Here is a 19701-nt window from a genome sequence, read left to right as displayed (position 1 = left end):
TATTGTTAATGCACTCGTTTTTATTGAAGAAGGAAGATAGCCTTGTTTTTAAGGCACCTAACAATGTACAACAAATTTGAACCATTTATTTAATCTGAATACAAAAATACACATCTCAGCGACTTCTATATTGTAATAAATAGTTAACCATGCATTGTAACCATAAAAAAAGCACAAAAAACAGTCACTTGGTGGCAGTGGAGGCTGGTGGGAGGATCTATAGGAGGACAGGCACATTGTAATGGCTGGAATGGAATTAAACACATCAAACATATGTAAACCAAGTTTGATTCTGTTCCTTTCATTCCATTACAGACACTACAATGAGCCCGTCCTCCTATAGCTTCTCCSACCAGACTCCACTGCTTGGTAGTCATAAAAATGACCAACTACTTTACCAAAAYCATCCAGATAGTAACACAAGTGATAAACTGTAACATTATATTCCAAAGATGAAAACACAGTTACATCATCATGTTGTTTAACCTTAGGCAATAAATATGCACGTTTTGTTTACATAAACTCAGCAAAAAAAGAAATGTCCCTTTTTCAGGACCCTGTCTTTCAAAGATAATTCGTAAAAATCCAATAACTTCACATATCTTCATTGTAAAGGATTTAAAGACTGTTTCCCATGCTTGTTCAATGAACCATAAATAATTAATGAACATGCACCTGTGGAACGGTCGTTAAGACACTAACAGCTTACAGACGGTAGGCAATTAAGGTCACAGTTATGAAAACTTAGGACACTAAAGAGGTCTTTCTACTGACTCTGATGCATGTGCAATGCATTGTAACTGTAAGTGTTACATAAAGTGTTACAATGTTTCTTAAAAGGATCAATTACAATTATGTAATAGCATTTAGGATATTTTTTTTAACTTCCAATTATGTTTCTTCGACATATAATGGTGGTTTTGTCATATAAATGGAGGGGACAGATTTGGAATGAGGGGACACAGACAGAGAAACACTGGCACAGTCCAAGGTATGCCCAGGGTCCCTGCTCATCTGCAAGAACGTGCCTTAGGCATGCTGCAAGGAGGCATGAGGACTGCAGATGTGGCCAGGGAAATAAATTGCAATGTCCGTACTGTGAGACGCCTAAGACAGCGCTACAGGGAGACAGGGCGGAGAGCTGATCGTCCTCGCAGTGGCAGACCACGTGTAACAACACCAGCACAGGATCGGTACATCCYAAAATCAAACCTGCGGGACAGGTACAGGATGGCAACAACAACTGCCCGAGTTACACCAGAAACGCACAATCCCTCCATCAGTGCTCAGACTGTCCGCAATAGGCTGAGAGAGGCTGGACTGAGGGCTTGTAGGCCTGTTGTAAGGCWGGTCCTCACCAGACATCACCGGCAACAACGTCGCCTATGGGCACAAACCCACCATCGCTGGACCAGACAGGACTGGCACAGAGTGCTCTTCACAGACAAGTCGCTGTTTTGTCTCACATGGGGTGATGGTCGGATTTGAGTTTAACGTCGAAGGAATGAGCATTACACCGAAGCCTGTACTCTGGAGCGGGATCGATTTAGAGGTGGAGAGTCCGTCATGGTCCGGGGCGTGTGTCACAGCATCAATGGACTGAGCTTGTTGTCATTGCAGGCAATCTCAATGCTGTGCGTTACAGGGAAGACATCCTCCTCCCTCATGTGGTACCCTTCCTGCAGGCTCATCCTGACATGACCCTCCAGCATGAGGGTCATGCTGCCATACTGCTCGTTCTGTGCGGGATTTCCTGCAAGACAGGAATGTCAGTGTTCTGCCATGGCCAGCGAAGAGCTCGGATCTCAATCCCATTGAGCACGTCTGGGACCTSTTGGATCGGAGGGTGAGGGCTAGTGCCATTCTCCCCAGAAATGTCCGGGAACTTGCAGGGGCCTTGTTGGAAGAGTGGGGTAACATCTCACAGCAAGAACTGGCAAATCTGGTGCAGTCCATGAGGAGGAGATGCACTGCAGTACTTAATGCAGCTGGTGGCCACACCAGCTACTGACTGTTACTTTTGATTTTGACCCCCCCTTTGTTCAGGGACACATTATTCTATTTCTGTTAGTCACATGTCTGTGGAACTTGTTCAGTTTATGTCTCAGTTGTGGAATTTTGTTATGTTCATACAAATATTTACACATGTTAAGTTTGCTGAAAATAAACGCAGTTGACAGTGAGAGGACGTTTCTTTTTTTGCTGAGTTTATATATTTTTATCCTTAGCAAGTAAAACTGTGCCATTGTAAACAATGTAAACAAATGAATCTCACTTCTCTTCCACCATGTTATTAACCATGTTAAAGACTATCGGGTTACCCCATCTTAAGAGTCCTCACATAGGGTTTGGTTGGTTTATGAAAACCAGGCAGTTTGCAGCATTATATATACATACCATTGGAAAACGTGGTGATGGATGATGTTGCCCATGGATGCTGATCTAAGATRAGWTTAGCATTTTCCCCTCCTAATGGTTATGGTTAGGATTGGGGGAGGTAAGCTGAGCTAAGATCTGTACCCATGGGAAACCTCTACCTAAATTGGAGAACTCAAGCTCTCTCTCTCTAAGCATGTAGTCTGGGGTCCAACACACTCATACAGAGGCAGACAGACACCCTTCAGACAGACACACAGAGACAGACAGCACACTCATACAGAACCAGGCAGACAGACAGCACACTCATACAGAACCAGGCAGACACCCTTCAGACAGACAGACAGACACACAGAGACAGACAGACACCCTTCAGACAGACACACAGAGATAGACAACACACACATACAGCCTGGGAACTGAAGCCGTGAGTGTGACCTGCCGTGAGGAACCTCAGCTCAGATTAAATCACACATAGCTTGAAACACAGACACACAGTACATAGCCGCAYGAAGTAGTTTGGGGGTGGGGGTGCTGCGGCGATGCTGCAAAATAAATGTTGGGCCGTGTTACAGACGGCTAGATCGGTCCACTAATACAGGAGTACTAAGGGCCTAGTGCACTACTTTGTGAAAAAYATATACATATTGTAATGAAACAGCAGGGAGCCTCGACCTTCTAGCCCYAGCGGCAGAGTCGATTTCCGTGCTTATAAACCCAGGGTCGTTACAATATATATATTTTTTATTTTTACTTTGGATTTTTCACACGGTGCTGCAGCACCCCCAGCACTCCTAGTTCCTGCAGCTGTGCAGACATAAACTATATAGATTGCTCTTGAATTCAGACTACTGAACATGTGGTTTTAATATAAATACAGAACTACATATTCCAAGGTTAAACCACTCTGAGAACAACAGCTAGAACTTAAAATCCATCTGTCTATGTCTGTGAAACCAGTCCATACCTAAGCCACTTAAGCATTGTTTCKATTGGCACTTTAAAGTCAACCCAGGTTGGGCTGGCCAAGAAATATGAAATTATGTCATGTTGCTAGGTAGCCAATATGTGACTGGAGCTGGCTTCGCTAATGTTGCTAGGTAGCCAATATGTGACTGGAGCTGGCTTCGCTAATGTTGCTAGGTAGCCAATATGTGACTGGAGCTGGCTTCGCTAATATTGCTAGCTAGCTAGCAAGATTTTAAAGAATGTAATTCACCCTCACCATGATGTAACTAACGTTACCCCATACTCCTGCCAGTGCCAGCTAGACTCAGATCRATGTATTTAGCTTGCTGACGTAAGCTAGCTAGCTAACAGGCTTAATTCCTACTTTGCTTGCCATGGCATTGGTTATTAGCTAGCTAGCTAACCAAGCAAACCAGATGATAGGTTTGATATTATGTATCTAGCTAATTTTCAATATGACCTGGTCAGCTTAYATTCCTGCTAGCTCACATTAGCTAGCTAGCTTGTTCAACTCTGATTTGCCAGCTAACGTTAGGTAGCTAGCATTCGAGGGCTGACTGTTCTCATAAAAGTTTATTGTGTAGTGCAAAAATGAAATAAGGATCCAGCTATGGTGGTAATTTGTGTCATGTCTGATATCTGCAATACTGCTTGTCCATGTGCTAGCTWACAGTAACAAACCCAGACTAGCTAGCTAACGTTGATAAGCTTGGTGGTTGCATAGTAACGGCGTCACCAGCTCGAATTCTAACCAGTTGTGAAACTTGGCTGCTCAGGCCCGGGTTTCCCTCGACCCAGCTCGAATTTAAGAATTCCATTTGAGCCAGCTCGAATTTGGACCCYCCTGGGCCCTAATGTTAAGTGCCAGTGGAAACGGGGCTCTAAAGACAACAAGACACATAKATGATGATCAAGAACTGTGGCTTGCATACTTAGAATTTCAAAAAAGATTGAATGTTCAGAATGTTTCATTCATGTCTTTGATTAGGAACCTAGCTAGCTTGGGGCTATGTTTTGTTTCTTCATAACAATCATACTTGCAARAAAACCCATTTATTTTTTGTCTAGACCATTTACTAAGGTATGATTTAGATGCTCCTGGCATAATTCTAAAATCTAACTTCTTTCYCCAAAAGAGGTTAATGTTTTAGGGGATTAAAAGGCCTCGTGTTTTGGGTTTCATGTTTTTTTTTTTTTATTATACTTGATTGTGAGCATAAGCAACAATTATATGCTTCTTGATAATGTGAATTCTCTTGATAGGCCACCAAAAGAGAGGTGGGTGGTAATGCTTTATTTTACAGTCCTTTATATACTGCAAAATTATGGAGTAAAAGATACATGCTACTTTCTGGAGCTTACTCCAAATAAGTGAACACAATTGGTAACTAACTAGTACGGATTACTTTCTTTCTTAATCCCAAATAAGCCAAAATGTAATTATCATGCAAACATGGTATAACTTCCTATTTCCATTTGTTAATAGATATTATGGTACAGGAGGACTATGAAGTGAAGCAAGCCACAATCCTGATATTAACAGTTTTGTTGAGGTAAAAAATTATTAAAAAGAAGGCTTGATGATATAGGATCATTGATAATATAACTTGGCTGATCAATGATAAACATACAGTTGATGCTAYGTATTTAGCTGATGTAAATGAACATACAAGGGTTCTTAGATACATAAAGCACAGAACAACAGTCAGGTCTGCCCGTTCAACAGTCTCACATAGTCAGTAACACGGTCTATTATTTCCTGCAACCTGCTTTGAGAATCATCCTGGAAGCACAGGGGAACAAGACTAAAAACCAGTGAGCTGTTGGAAGAATTTTGAATGAAAATGAAATTAGTAAGAAACGCTATTTCGTTTAAAAGTCGGTCAGTTAACCCTTGGGGTTTTCCCCACAGCGAAACATCACTTCAGAAAGACTACCAAAACCAATATAATATTGCACCTCCGTTAGAATACAACAGCAATTAAACAAAAACAGGACAGATTATCCTGTTAAACAAAATCAATAATCCACAATTGGTGTTCATGGCACAAATCAATAGACATGGTCATCAAAACGTGTTAGCTGTAATCTACAAAGGCATTTGACTACAAAAGCTACTAACAGTGTATGCATACACTGCTTTAGATTGTATATATTCAGTGCATATATCGTATATGCATACTTAGCATCACATATATAGGTATACCCTGTAATGCCACCAACCTAACAAAAGTGTCCTATTACCATTACATGCCACACTGAGCAACTAAATCTGCACTTTCTCCTGTTGCGATCAGCTGCTCAATCTTATACTTAAATCAACATTTAACTCCTATTCCCATTACCATAGTGTTACTCTGTGAAATATTGAGTGTTTAAATGCTAGAGATTGCGGTGAATTGTATCCAGTGATATGAGGATGTAACTTTGCAAATAGCAACATGGAAAAGTCCCTGTCAAGCCTCCCGTAAAAATATGAAATTGTTGGATTACAGCTAGAGTTGCACAATTCCGGGAAATGTAAATAAATTCTGTGGTTTTCCCGAAATCCCGGGTTGGAGTATTTCCGGACTCAGAAAATAAGAAGCAGGAAATGTGGTTCCTCCAACCAAGATTTCTGGGAAACCAGGGAATTTATTGAAAGTTCCCAGAATTCTAGAATCCAATTTATCAAACACTCTATATGTAACTGATATTCATCCCAAACATGCTGATGTGATTTTCACTAATTTCAAAGTTAACATTTATGTCTGGAAGTGTAGTGGACATTCACTTTGGTACTGATTTTCATATCAACAGAAAACAAAGTATAACTCCTAATAGTTCATCTAATATCTTGTCTTAAATTCTGATGTTCTCTTACCAATAAAGCATATTTTTTACAATAAAATGAATAAAATATGGCACATGACACAGGTCCTTAACACATAATTAAGTAAGCATTTCACTGTAAGGTCTACCTACACCTGTTGTATTCGGCGCACGTGACAAATAAACTTTGATTTGATTTGATAATTATCATGCAAAAACATAAATAAAAATAATTAACAAAAAAGGTTGATTCATACCAAAATAATGCTTTCAGTAGTAACAAATGGCATAATAATACTAAAGTCATTTTTTACACAAAAGAACCAAGACACTAATCTTGCAATTCAAAATTGATATCCCAAATCAAGCTAGCATAGCATGCAACATATGTCTCACTGTTTTCAGAGACCTCCCTTCACTCGCTTTAGGTTGTGACATTGCATCTCCTTCTCCCAGGGCAAGTCTGTAATCACACCCTATTCCCTACATAGTGCACCACTTAAAAGTAGTACCCTACATAGGGAAGAMGGTGCTATTTGGGATGTCGCCTAACTCCTCTGGTGTAAACAGCGAAAGCAGGATATTGCAGACTGTAGCGTTGCGTCTGTAGCCTTCTACTGCCAGGCAAAGAGCCAGTAAGCCAATCACAAAGCTGCGCGGTATTGTAGTAACTGTGCTGAACTGTACACACTCACAGCACACTGTTAGGGCATACTCATGGAAGTCACCTTGTTGCTACTTGGATTGGGCCTTCTACGAGGCCAGACGCCCACACCAACTCTTATAATGAGTATCAGTTGCATACCCGATTGTGCCATGAATGAAAATATGATTAGAGAAAATTAGCATTTTTTTMTGAAAAACCATGGCTTCCTTCTTTGAACTGTCAACAACTGTAGATTGCCATCTTCTATTTTGGCACCAAACACAGCCTCACTAAAACATTCCCGTTCGACAATTTCTCACCAACAGCTTTCTTAAATCCATCAAAGGATCAAATCCATCCATCCACCCCAAGATGCCAGGCGTTCAGCTCTCCCTGCGGAGCTCCAAAACTCTTCCTCTGTGGTGGAAGGGCACTTCCACTCTGGCACCAACTACTTCTGGGTTAGAGGTCAACCATGGCGGTCTTGGCCAGGTCCTTAGTTCCCTGGAGAATTCTCTTCATATGACCCACTTTCGATATCCCCAGATCCTGTGGAGAGCAGATAACATCTTAAGAACATTGATTCTCCTAATAGTTTATTTATTTAATGGAAATCATTTTATTTTATAGCTTCCTTTTTAAATCACTATGCTATATCTGTTTTATGGTTTTTACATTGTATTGTCTTTTATTTGGTACTATTTTGTTTTACATCTTGCTCACCCTGTAATGCAACACTTATTTTGCTCTCTTACGCCCTGTCTAAGCCGGGGGAGGGGGGTCATACCAAGGATCATTAGGTATTTCATTAATGATTTTAAGACACGTTGAAGAATCCCAAAAATATTTATGTTTTGGGGTCTTAAAAATGTGTTGGGGTCATACTGCTAATATCTCATACAAATGCATGGAACAACAGATAGTCCCCCAAAAATACCAAAAGGAAGTTTGTTCTGAAGTGTCTCTCCCATATCTGAGAGATATAAGAAAGATAATTTGTTATATACATATTTTACATGTATTTAACCCCATACAGGGCCTTGCAAAAGTATTCATCCCCCTTGGGGTTTTTCCTATTTTGTTGCATTACAACCTGTAATATAAATAGATATATATTTGGATTTCGTGTAATGGACATACAGAAAATAATCCAAATTGGTGAAGTGACATTTTAAAAATTACTTGATAAAAAAAAATTGAAAAAATAAAAGGTGGAAAATTGGTGTGTGCATATGTATTCACCCCCTTTGCTATGAAGCCCCTAAATAAGATTTGGTGCAACCAATTACCTTCAGAAGTCACATAAAGTCCACCTGTGTGCAATCTAAGTGTCACATGATCTGTCACATGATCTCAGTACATATACACTTGTTCTGAAAGGCAACAGAGTCTGCAACACCACCAAGCAAGTGGCACCATGAAGACCAAGGAGTTCTCCAAACAGGTCAGGGACAGAGTTGTGGAAAAGTACAGATCAGGGTTGGGTTATAAAAAAATATCAGAAACTTTGAACATCCCACGGAGCACAATTAAATCCATTATTAAAAAATGGAAAGAATATGGCACCACAGCAAACCTGCCAAGAGAGGGCCGCCCACCAAAACTCACGGACCAAGCAAGGAGGGCATTATCAGAGAGGCAAAAAAGAGACCAAAGATATCTATTTGTTTTTTTATTTTACCTTAATTTAACTAGGCAAGTCAGTTAAGAACAAATTCTTATTTTCAATGACGGCCTAGGAACACTGAGTTAACTGCCTTGTTCAGGAGTAGAATGACAGATTTTTACAATGTCAGCTCGGGGATTCGATCTTGCAACCTTTCGGTTACTAGTCCAACCTCTAACCACTAAATCAAATCAAAAAAAATTGGTCACATACACATGATTAGCTGATGTAAATGCGAGTGTAGCGAAATGCTTGTGTAGCGAAATGCCACCAGGCTACTTGCCACCCCAGATAACCCTGAAGGAGCTGCAAAGCTCCACAGCGGAGATTGGAGTATCTGTCCATAGGACCACTTTAAGAGGTACAGTCCATGGAGCTGGGCTTTACAGAAGAGTGGCCAGCAAAAAGCCATTGCTTAAAGAAAAAAATAAGCAAACATGTTTGGTGTTCGCCAAAAAGCATGTGGGAGACTCCCCAAATATATGGAAGAAGGTACTCTGGTCAGATGAGACTAAAATTGAGCTTTTTGGCTGTCAAGGAAAACGCTATGTCTGGCGCAAACCCAACACCTCTCATCACCCCGAGAATACCATCCCCACAGTGAAGCATGGTGGTGGCAGCATCATGCTGTGGGGATGTTTTTCATCAGCAGGGAATGGGTCACTGGTCAGAATTGAAGGAATGATTGATGGCGCTAAATACAAGGACATTCTTGAGGGAAACATATTTCAGTGTACCAGAGAATTGAGACTGGGACAAAGGTTCAACTTCCATCAGGACAATGACCCTAAGCATACTGCTAAATTAACACTTGAGTGGTTTAAGGGGAAACATTTCAATGTCTTGGAATGGCCTAATCAAAGCCCAGACACATTGAGAATCTGTGGTATGACTTAAAGATTGCTGTACACCAACAGAACCCATCCAACTTGAAGGATCTGGAGCAGTTTTGCCTTTAAGAATGGGAAAAGATCCCAYTGGCTAGATGTGCCAAGCTTATAGAGACATACCCCAAGAGACTTGCAGCTGTAATTGCTGCAAAAGGTGGCTCTACAAAGTATTGATTTTGAGGGGGTGAAAAGTTTTGCAAGCTCAAGTTTAGAGTTTTTTTTGTCTTTTTTCTTGTTTGTTTCACAATTAATTTTCAAAGTGGTATGTATGTTGTGTATTTCAAATGATACAACTCCCCAAAAAATCAATTTTTTTGGTGGTGGTCTTGAGGGGATCTTGAAGAAGGAAGGCTGTCACTCCATTTTGCAACACCATGCCCTGTGGATGGCGCTTAATTGGAGCCAATGTCCTCCTACAACAGGATAATGACCCAAAGCACAGCTCCAAACTATGCAAGAACTATTTAGGGAAGAAGCAGTCAGCTGGTATTCTGTCTATAATGGAGTGGCCAGCACAGTCACCGGATCTCAACCCTATTGCGCTGTTGCGGGAGCAGCTTGACCATATGGTACATAAGAAGTGCCCATCAAGCCAATCCAACTTGTGGGAGGTGCTTCAGGAAGCATGGGGTGAAATCTCTTCAGATTTCCTGAAATTGACAACTAGAATGCCAAAGGTCTGCAAGGCTGTAATTGTTGCAAATGGAGGATTCTTTGAAGAAAGCAAAGTTTGAAGGACAGAATTATATATATTTTTTAAATCATAATTTTTTCATTAACCTTGTCAACATCTTGCCTATATTTCCTATTCCTTTTGCAACAAATTTCATGTATGTTTTCTTGGAAAACAAGGACATTTCTAAGTGACCCCAAACTTTTGAATGGTAGTGTACATGCTCGTTGGCAGATCGGCTTTACCAACTTCAGACGAGTCTCCTGCCACTTGTGAGAGTATCATCTTTCCATAGAGGGGTCCTAATAGCTGCTAGACTAGACCATTCAGGCGCTACAGATGATTTTGTGAGAAGACCGAATTTTGGGATGTCTCATGGTCTGACAAACAGCGCTCTAGCTCTGTCACCTTTCACCGCAGATGGGATGTCTCATGGTCTGACAAACAGCGCTCTAGCTCTGTCACCTTTCACCGCAGATGCAGAAGTGTGGTGGAATGAGACGCATCCATTTCAAAAACAGATATATCTAGCTTAAATTTACAAATGTGCATGTACATTTTTTTTTATTATGCTAATTGATTTTCCGTGGCGGTGAGGACATCGACATTTGGGTGTTTTAAAGGCAACTTCACCTAAGACCTTCCAAATAATGAAAAACTACAGGTCATGTACTGTATAAACAATATCTTCTGGTCAATGACAAAACAMACAGTGCGAACAGACATGTTGTGTTGTGCTGTACCTACCTTCAATTAGCATAGCAAATATTAAAACGTGGAGTACACGACTGAACAGCATGCAGCTGACACGGTTTGTGTTTCTGATCCCGTGGTCATTTTCTGTGTGATAGTTTGATAACACTTTACTTAAAGCCAAACAGTATGCTTTATAACTTGTTTTGGAAGTGTAGAGGCCCTCATAATGTATTCTAATAAGTATTATAATATGTTTATACCACAGCATTGTTGAATACTTTTTTCTGATTGGTTAGAAGGGCATWCTAGAATGGACATTAAACCAGATGACGGGACCGTTGGAAAATATATCGGGACACCTTGCATTCAAGACACAATGCAGACTGTACTTGCTACAACGTTACAGAAAGCTAAACCAACAACCACACAAAATTAAATTGTATATGTTGTAAATGAGGAAAAAACTTAGCTAGCTAGCATTGATTCATTTTTGTAGAGACATTTTTTTTGAGCATCTGATGACCTAACGTGGTGAGTGATGAACATTAATTTCTCTGGTCCCTACTGTTGCAGCCATGACACAGGTGGTGCTATGGTGTCAAATCCTCCCACGTTTCTAGTTTGACCAGCTGTTTTAAGCAACTAGTATTTTTAAATTAGGTTGTCATATTGGCAGGTTTGCTAACAACAAACTATTTAGCTAGCTTCTAGCCTAGTGTTTGATATGCAATGTGATCTCCTCGTAATGAACAGTGRCGGGTGTCCTGATGAGAAGGCAAACTTTTCTAGCTATGCCAGGCAAAATSGGGCATTATCAGCTCATTATTATGGATGTGTTCTAATGAATGTCAATAGAAAACKGCTACTTTGCTGTTATTCTGGCTGCAGAGGTCATGGCGGTGTTAGCAGTAGCTAGCTGACTAGCTAACAAGCAAGAGATCGTTGTAAATATCAACAAAAACTTTTTTTTCTACTGGTAAATGTGTGCTTATAGTATTGTTTTCTTTGGCAACTGTGGTATAAGCAGGATAAACAGTTTAAACAAACGCAACGGAATAAACGTTTATGTTATGACTGTGTAGTATTAGCTAGTTGGCTAGCTTGCTAGCAGCAAGCAAGGGATAAGAATGTTGCCACTGAGCATGGCAACGGAACATAAAGAATGAATGACTGGCTCACGTCCATAAATATTGAACTAATTGAACGATTTAAATATCAACCAAAAAAAAGTACTTACACCAGTAAATGTGTGCTTTCATATTGTTTTCTTTGGCAACTGTGGTATCAGCGGGATAAAAGACGCCGTTCTGTACATTACCTTGGAAAAATGAACCCTGCAAMGGTGCGTCGTTCATTATTTCCAAGGTAATGTACAGAACGTCTGCGTTTATCCCTTACTTAATACTTCCATGCTGCAAAAAAACATTATAAGCTCCTCTTACATGCATATGACAAGTCTTACAATTCATTATAAATGCATCATAATGCATTATAACTGCATCACAATGCATTGTAACTGTAAGTGTTACATAAAGTGTTACCATGTTTCTAAAAAGGATCAATTATAATTATGTAATAGCGTTTAGGATATTTTTTTTTACTTCCAATTATGTTTTTTCGACAGATAATGGTGGTTTTGTCATAGAAATGGAGGGAACAGATTTGGAATGAGGGGACACAGACAGAGAAACACTGGCACAGTCCAAGGTATGTTAGGCAAGTCGCTCGTAAGGATGAGGGCAAAACTATTATTGTCTATTGTCAAAAAAGTCATCCGCTCGCTTTGCCGTCGTTCACTTCACCTTCTATAGATCCATTAGGATAATTGGCACATGAAACTCTGATAAACAATGTGAAATAGAACAGTCTAAATGACTCCATCATCTGTAAGGAGGTTATGGGGGTAATGAGGTGTGGGATATCCCGGGGAGTGTATCATTAGTCGGAATCCGTTGCAAAACCGTTTATTTCAAACAGAAAACATTTTGCAACAAAAACGAGAGTTTCTATTGGACAAATTCATCTATGTCCTTCCCTGTCTGTTTAGTTTTTGATCACTTTTTTAGACTACTGTTGTGTATTGTTAGATATTACTGCACTGTTGGAACTAGCAATACAAGCATTTCGCTACACCCACAATAGCATCTGCTAAATATGTGTATGCGACCAATAAAATACGATTTTCTTTGATTTAGCGTAAACATTAAACGGTTTCAGTAGCAAAATGTTGTGTCACAGACAAGATGTTATGCAAACGGCATCTGACTAATTAATACACCTCTGGTTTCTCGCTGAGGTATTTTCTCAGAGTGGAGTCAACATTGAACATCTTTCTCCTATAAGTCCAAGTAAATGCCACCCATGTTCAACAGCACTCCAAAGGGCATGTCCAGTCCCAGTATTACTGGGATTTGTTGTGCTCTGTCCGTGAACAGCGTCTCTATATCGCTCTGACCTAAAACAGCTTCTTGTCTCGGTCTGTGGTACCAACCTAATCCCAGCTCCAACCCTCCCTCTCCCAACCTTCCTGAGCAGTCCCACTCCCCTAGCCCCTCCTCCCCTACGCCAGCCCTCCCTCAACCCTACCCCATTTCCCCAGGTCTGTCCCGTTCCCAGTTCACACATAGTACCAGTGAAGACTGAGGGGTTAGTGAGTTACAGCCAGTCTCCTGCGGTAGGTAAGCAACACTCTCACACACAGAGGAAGCCAAGCAGAGCAGTGCAGCACAGAGTAGCAAACAGGAAGACAGCTAACGACCAACAGAAACAGAGAGAAAGAGATGGAGAGAAACAGAGAGAAAGAGATGGAGAGAAACAGAGAGAAAGAGATGGAGAGAAAGAGATGGAGAGAACCAGAGAGAAAGAGATGGAGAGAAACAGAGAGAAAGAGAGTTGATCTGGTGATAGATGAAATAACAGTGTGGGTGTGTGCACGTGTATGTGTGTATGTTTTAGTGTGTGTGTGTGTTACGTTTGTGTGTGCGTGTGTGTATACCTTCAGGTCCCTCCTCTCCAGGTGTAGCAGTTCAGAGCCTCTGATGTCATGGCGTGTGAAGGTATCTCTGTACTCTCCCAGACTGAGCTGCTCCAGCCAGACTCCTACCTCCTCTGTACCCCATCTCTCCACTACACACATAGGCAGTACACAGAGCAAGAAGGTGCTCGCTCAGTGTCTGAGACCCTCTCTCCCACACACACACACATCCACACYCACACACACACTCATGTATACACACACACACAATCAGAGAGAGGAAATCCKAATAGAGGGAAGGGAAGACAYGAAGAGGAGGAGAGGTAGAGGAAGAAAGYAAGGGAGAGAGGGAAGAGAGGCGGCAGCGGCTGGCGGAAAAGAGGAGGGGTTAGCATAGATGTTGGAGGTTGGTTGGTCGGAAACGGCTGTGGCCAATGGCCTTCCACAGAGGCTGACGGCATGCAGGTTATCCACCAATCAGAACACAGACGTACAGGAAGTAGGAGGGAGAAGGATGGCGGAAGCCTGTGCAACCTGATGGAACGCCCCACCCAATCCCTGCCTCACTGTGGGCGGGATTAACACTCCCAACCAATCAGACGGGGTCCTGAAGCAGAAGACCGGCCAACCCCTGGCGTTCTATTTGTATGCATTATATGGGCTCTTATTTCGCCCCAAAACAATGACCAAAAGTCATTTCTGAGACGACCTGCATTCTGTATTCTAATCTAGATTGAAGAGTGCAGCTACAGCATACAATAAAAATGGCTTCTTTTCATGTTCAATTGGTAGTAATATTTATAAACATACAGTCAAAAAATAGCTTTTTCGTGTTCAATTGGTAGTAATATTCATAAACACAGTAATACAATAGCTTTTTTCATGTTCAAATGGTAGTAATATTCATAAACAAATGTAGGCAATGTTCTGTTGTATCAGTCGTCATGAAGGAGAAATGGTGTTCTAAAACAGGAATTTTCTTTCTCTGGGCAACACCTGGGTTTTTGGCCCTGCGTCCAGCCCCCTCCCCTTGTCTTTGGCCTTGGTTTGTGACTGCTGTATGTGTAAACAGGTGGATGAGACCATGAACAGAAGGAAGAGGGGTGCTCTTGGATGGATGGGTCAGACTGAGGACCYGGGCAGACGGAAATCACAGAGACAATCCCTGACACCACACTGGGTGGTTATAATGCATTACAACCACAGAATGTAGGCCACATAGATACCTTAAAGATCTTAGCTATAAGTTAAAAGTATACAACTCTGTATGTGTGTGTGTGGTGTGTCGTACACTCTTAGAAAGGGTTCCTCGGCTSTCCCAATCGGGTAAACCTCTTGATTCCAGATAGAATCCTTTTGGGTTCCATGTAGAACTCTCTGTGGAAAGGGTTKTACCTGGAACCAAAAAGGGCTATTTAAAAAGTGATCCTCTGGGGACAGCCGAATAACCCTTTCAGGTTCTAGATAGGACCTTTTACTGTATATCTGTAGCCTGTGGAGAGAGACAAAAAAGACAAAGACTTACCTGACTGAGGGTTGGTCTTCTTGGTAGCTTTCTCCTTCTTGAACTTTGGCACGATTCTGAACATGCTGCTACGACTGTTGCTCTTGCCATACTCTAARGAGGGGTCCTGAGAGGGACACAGGTGTAGAAGTGTGTGTAATCTCACCTCATCTTCAATAGGTTGCAGTATATGGTATAACCAGGGAATATATACTAGTGTGTATTATCTAAACGCATCTTCAATAGGCTGCGGTGTTTACATTTTATTTATTAAACCTTTATTTAACTAGGCAAGTCAGTTAAGAACAAATTCTTATTTAGAATGARGGCCTACACCGGCCAAACCCAGACGACACTGGGCCAATTGTGTGCTGCCCTATGGGACTTCCAATCACGGCCGGTTGTGATACAGSCTGGAACCAAACCAGGGTCTGTAGAAACGCCTCTAGCACTGAGATGCAGTGCCTTAGACCGCTGCGCCACTCAGGAGCCCTAAATAGGGTTTAAACAGGGAATATCTACTASTATGTGTAATCTCACCTCATCTTCATTAGGCTGCAGTATATGGTATAACCAGGGAATATCTACTAGTTTGCCTAGCTCCATCTCCACACTCTGCAGAGCACTGGATAAAGACTCTTCATCTGAGGGTTCCAGTTGCTGTGGATGGACAGACACACACACACACACACACACACACACGCGCGCGCGCGTGCGCGCGCCCGCATGCACAGACACATTGACACACACATGGACACACACACACGCACGCGCACAGACACATTGACACACACATGGACACACACACACACCCACGTACACACAAACACACAGGAGTTGGTATGAAGGAGATAAACACATATTCTCTACAGAGAATGTAAGTAAGATGAGGTTGCCCTGAGACGCTGATCTAAGGTCAGTCTTGATTTTCCCTCCTAATGGTTATTGTTACGATACTGGAATGCTAAACTGATCATAGACGTTGCTTAGCCTCCTAGATTGTAACTCACCAGTGATACTCGTCCCACCAGAAGGGATTCAGTCTCGTTGTGTAAAGCCTTCACATTACTGGCTACTTCTATAGCAGTGTTCCTGGCCATACTCTGTGTTCAAGGCAATACAAACAATATATATTACACAGCTGGAATCACACACAGTCCTCACATCACACAGTTCCTGCGGCATCAGCGACAGGGTTCCCACGTCACGACACAGTTCCTCAGCGGTCAGAGAGCGCACGAGGTTCTCAATCACACACGCACAGGGAGGGCTTGCGACGTTAGGACACACAGTCTCGGTACACACGCGGACAGCAGTTTCTGACGTATCTGACTTACTTCATATCACTCTTACGCTTAAGACATTCATAACTGCACTTTACAGGTTCGAACGGCCTCAAATAGCTGTTTGAACTTAGTAAGTAGAGGGATGGGGAGGCTGTTGAAAAGCTTTAGTAAGTTATCCTTCACATTTTTCACTTCGGTCATTATGATCCTAATTTTATTCACTCGGGGTTTCACATTTTCACTCGGTCCACGTCACTTAGACATCACAGTCGACTCGTAGATGCTGCTCAAATAGGTTCACTTCCTCACATCACTCCTCATATGACTCCTCACATACTCCAACTCTCTCACTCCTCATATGACTCCTCACATCACTCCACATCATGGACATCACTCCTCAAATGACTCCTGACATACTCCTCATATGACTTCCCATATCACTCTCACATGACTCCCTAACAAATCTGGCTACTCTCACTTGACATCACTCTCTCATATGGACTTAACCCATAATCACTCTACATCACTCCCAATGCTCTGACATCACTCCTCAATGACTTCCATATCACTCCTCACATCACTCCTCAAATGACTCCTGACATCACTCCTCATATGACTCCATATCACTCCTCAATCACGCCTCTATGACTCCTGGAACTCACTCCAGATCAACTCCTGGAATCACTTTTGCCTCAATATGACTCCTGACATCACTCCTTGTGCCCATACACATTCCTCGACATACTCCTCACATCACTCCTGACATCACTCTCATATGACTCCTGACATCACTCCTAAGATCTACATTACTTCCTGACATCCACTCCTCAGAATGACTCTGACAATCATACCTCGCCTCCATGATGAGCTCCGCAATCGACTCCTACACAGACTCCTCAAATGACTCCTGACATCACTGCCTAAAGTGATCATATGACTCCTGACATCACTCTCATGATTGACTTCCCATATCACTCACTCCTTATAATGACATTCCTGACACTCACTCCTGACATGATCCTGAATCACTTCCTCATATCACTCCTACGATCACTTCCTCATGATACTTCTGAAGTACTCCTATATGACTTCCATATCCCTCCTCACATATCCTCATAATGACTTCCTGACATCATCTCCCTCATATGACTCTTCACATCATCCACATACTCCTGACATCATCATAATGACTCATGACATCCTTATGACCCCACACTTCTCGAAATTGACTCCTCAATTGACTCCTACACATCCTCATTATGACTCCTGACATCACTCTCATTATTGACTACCACATTTATCACTCCTCAAATGACTCCTGACATCACTCTCATATGACTCCTACACACATACTCCTCATATCACTCTGACTCACTCCTCATATGACTTCCATATCTCTCATACATCACTCCTCATATGACTCCTCATCATCCACTCCTCAATGACTCCTGCACATCACTCCTCATATGACTCCTCAACATCACTCCCATATCACTCCTGACATCACTCTCATATGCTCCATATCATCCTCATATACTCCTCATATATCCTACATTACTCCTGACACATCTGACATCACTCCTCATATCACTCCTCACATAACTTCATCCTTGACATCACTCCTCATATGACTCCTGACATTACTGCTGACACAACTTCTGACATGACTCCTGATATACTCCTCAATGACTCCTGACATTACTCCTGACATCACTCCTCACACATCACTCCTGACATAACTCCTGACATTACTCTCCTCATATCACTCTCATATACTCCTCATATCATCCTCATATATCCTCATATCACTCCTCATCATCACTCTCATATCACTACTCATATCACTACTCATATCCTCTTGATGATGTCTAACCTCAGCTAACTTGGGGTGTGTCTTGTTGATGCGTGTGATGAGGCGTTGACGGCGTGAGCCAGCTCCTGCTCTAAAAGCCATTGGTCTTGGTGCCTCACAGATCCTGTGATTGGACAAGGGGGAGAGGTCAAGGGCACCGTTTGACTGCTGACTGGACGAGTTTTTACAGGTATGTATTCAAGATAACAGTTTAAAAGGATAAAATGTGTGTGTTTGTGTGTGTGTGTGTGTGTGTGTGTGTGTGTGTGTGTGTGTGTGTGTGTGTGTGTGTGTGTGTGTGTGTGTGGTGTGTGTGTGTGTGTGTGTGTGTGTTGTGTGTGTGTGTGTGTGTGTGTGTGTGTGTGTGTGTGTGTGTGTGTGTATACCTGGTGATGAGATCGTCTGCAGCGCGGGCAACCAGCTGTACGAGGGCCACCTCCTCCTCAGTGGCCAGGTCCACAGACTGCTGGGAGTAAAGGTGAGACCGCAGGGGCAGCTTGTCATACTTCAGCTTGTCCTCCCACGACTTCAGAGTGTTCTCAAACGCCTGCACATGGAGACACAGGGAGGAAACACAAGAGGGGACACAGGGAGACACAGGTAGGAGACACAGGGAGGGGCACAGGGAGGAGACACAGGGAGGAGACACAGGGAGGAGACACAGGGAGGAGACACAGGGAGGGGACACAGGGAGGGACACAGGAAGGAAAGGAGTTAACATCCACAGAAACAGAGACACAGACCAAGACAGAGAGAGACAGGGACAGAAACAGTGAGAGACAGAGACAGGCAGAGACAGAAACAAAGCAAGACAGGGACAGACACAGGGACAGAGTCAGAGACAGGGCAGTAACAGTAACAGTTTAAGATAGGATTCAATCCATATTGCACAAGATCAGCGTTATAGCTCGATTTAAATTCAAAGGCAATTTTCCCATGTTTGCGGAGATAGCGTTCACGGTAAACGCTGTACATGTTGGCTCAATCTCCCCCCAAAAACATAACCAAACCCCCCAAAAACATAACCAAACCCCCCAAATTCCGCGATACTTCCGCAACAGGGATTGAATCCAGCTCTGATTCCCTCCCCATATCATCTCTATTGACTGTTGGTCCTCTTTCTCACCCTGTCCCTGGTCAACATCTGGGCTCTGTTCTTGTGTTGGATCTTAATGACTCCAGGAGGTTGTACCCAGGCCTCTCCGTCCACTTGGATAGGAACACCCTCATCTCCCAGGATCGTGATCTTCACTGAGCGACACTGACAGTGGAGAAAAGACTCAATGGATGAAAGACTACAGTAGAGTACAGGTAGTGTATGTATGTATGTATGTATGTATGTATGTATGTATGTATGT

The 19701-nt window shown here is 42.3% G+C and overlaps 1 pseudogene; it reads right to left on the bottom strand.

Annotated features, from left to right (window-relative positions):
• The window catches only part of LOC111971941 (diacylglycerol kinase eta-like), a 78886-nt pseudogene continuing 59185 nt past the window's right edge, over positions 1 to 19701 (bottom strand).

Source organism: Salvelinus sp. IW2-2015, linkage group LG2, assembly GCF_002910315.2.
Source record: "Salvelinus sp. IW2-2015 linkage group LG2, ASM291031v2, whole genome shotgun sequence".
NCBI lineage: Eukaryota > Metazoa > Chordata > Actinopteri > Salmoniformes > Salmonidae > Salvelinus > Salvelinus sp. IW2-2015.
This window is presented reverse-complemented; position numbering and strand designations above follow the sequence as displayed.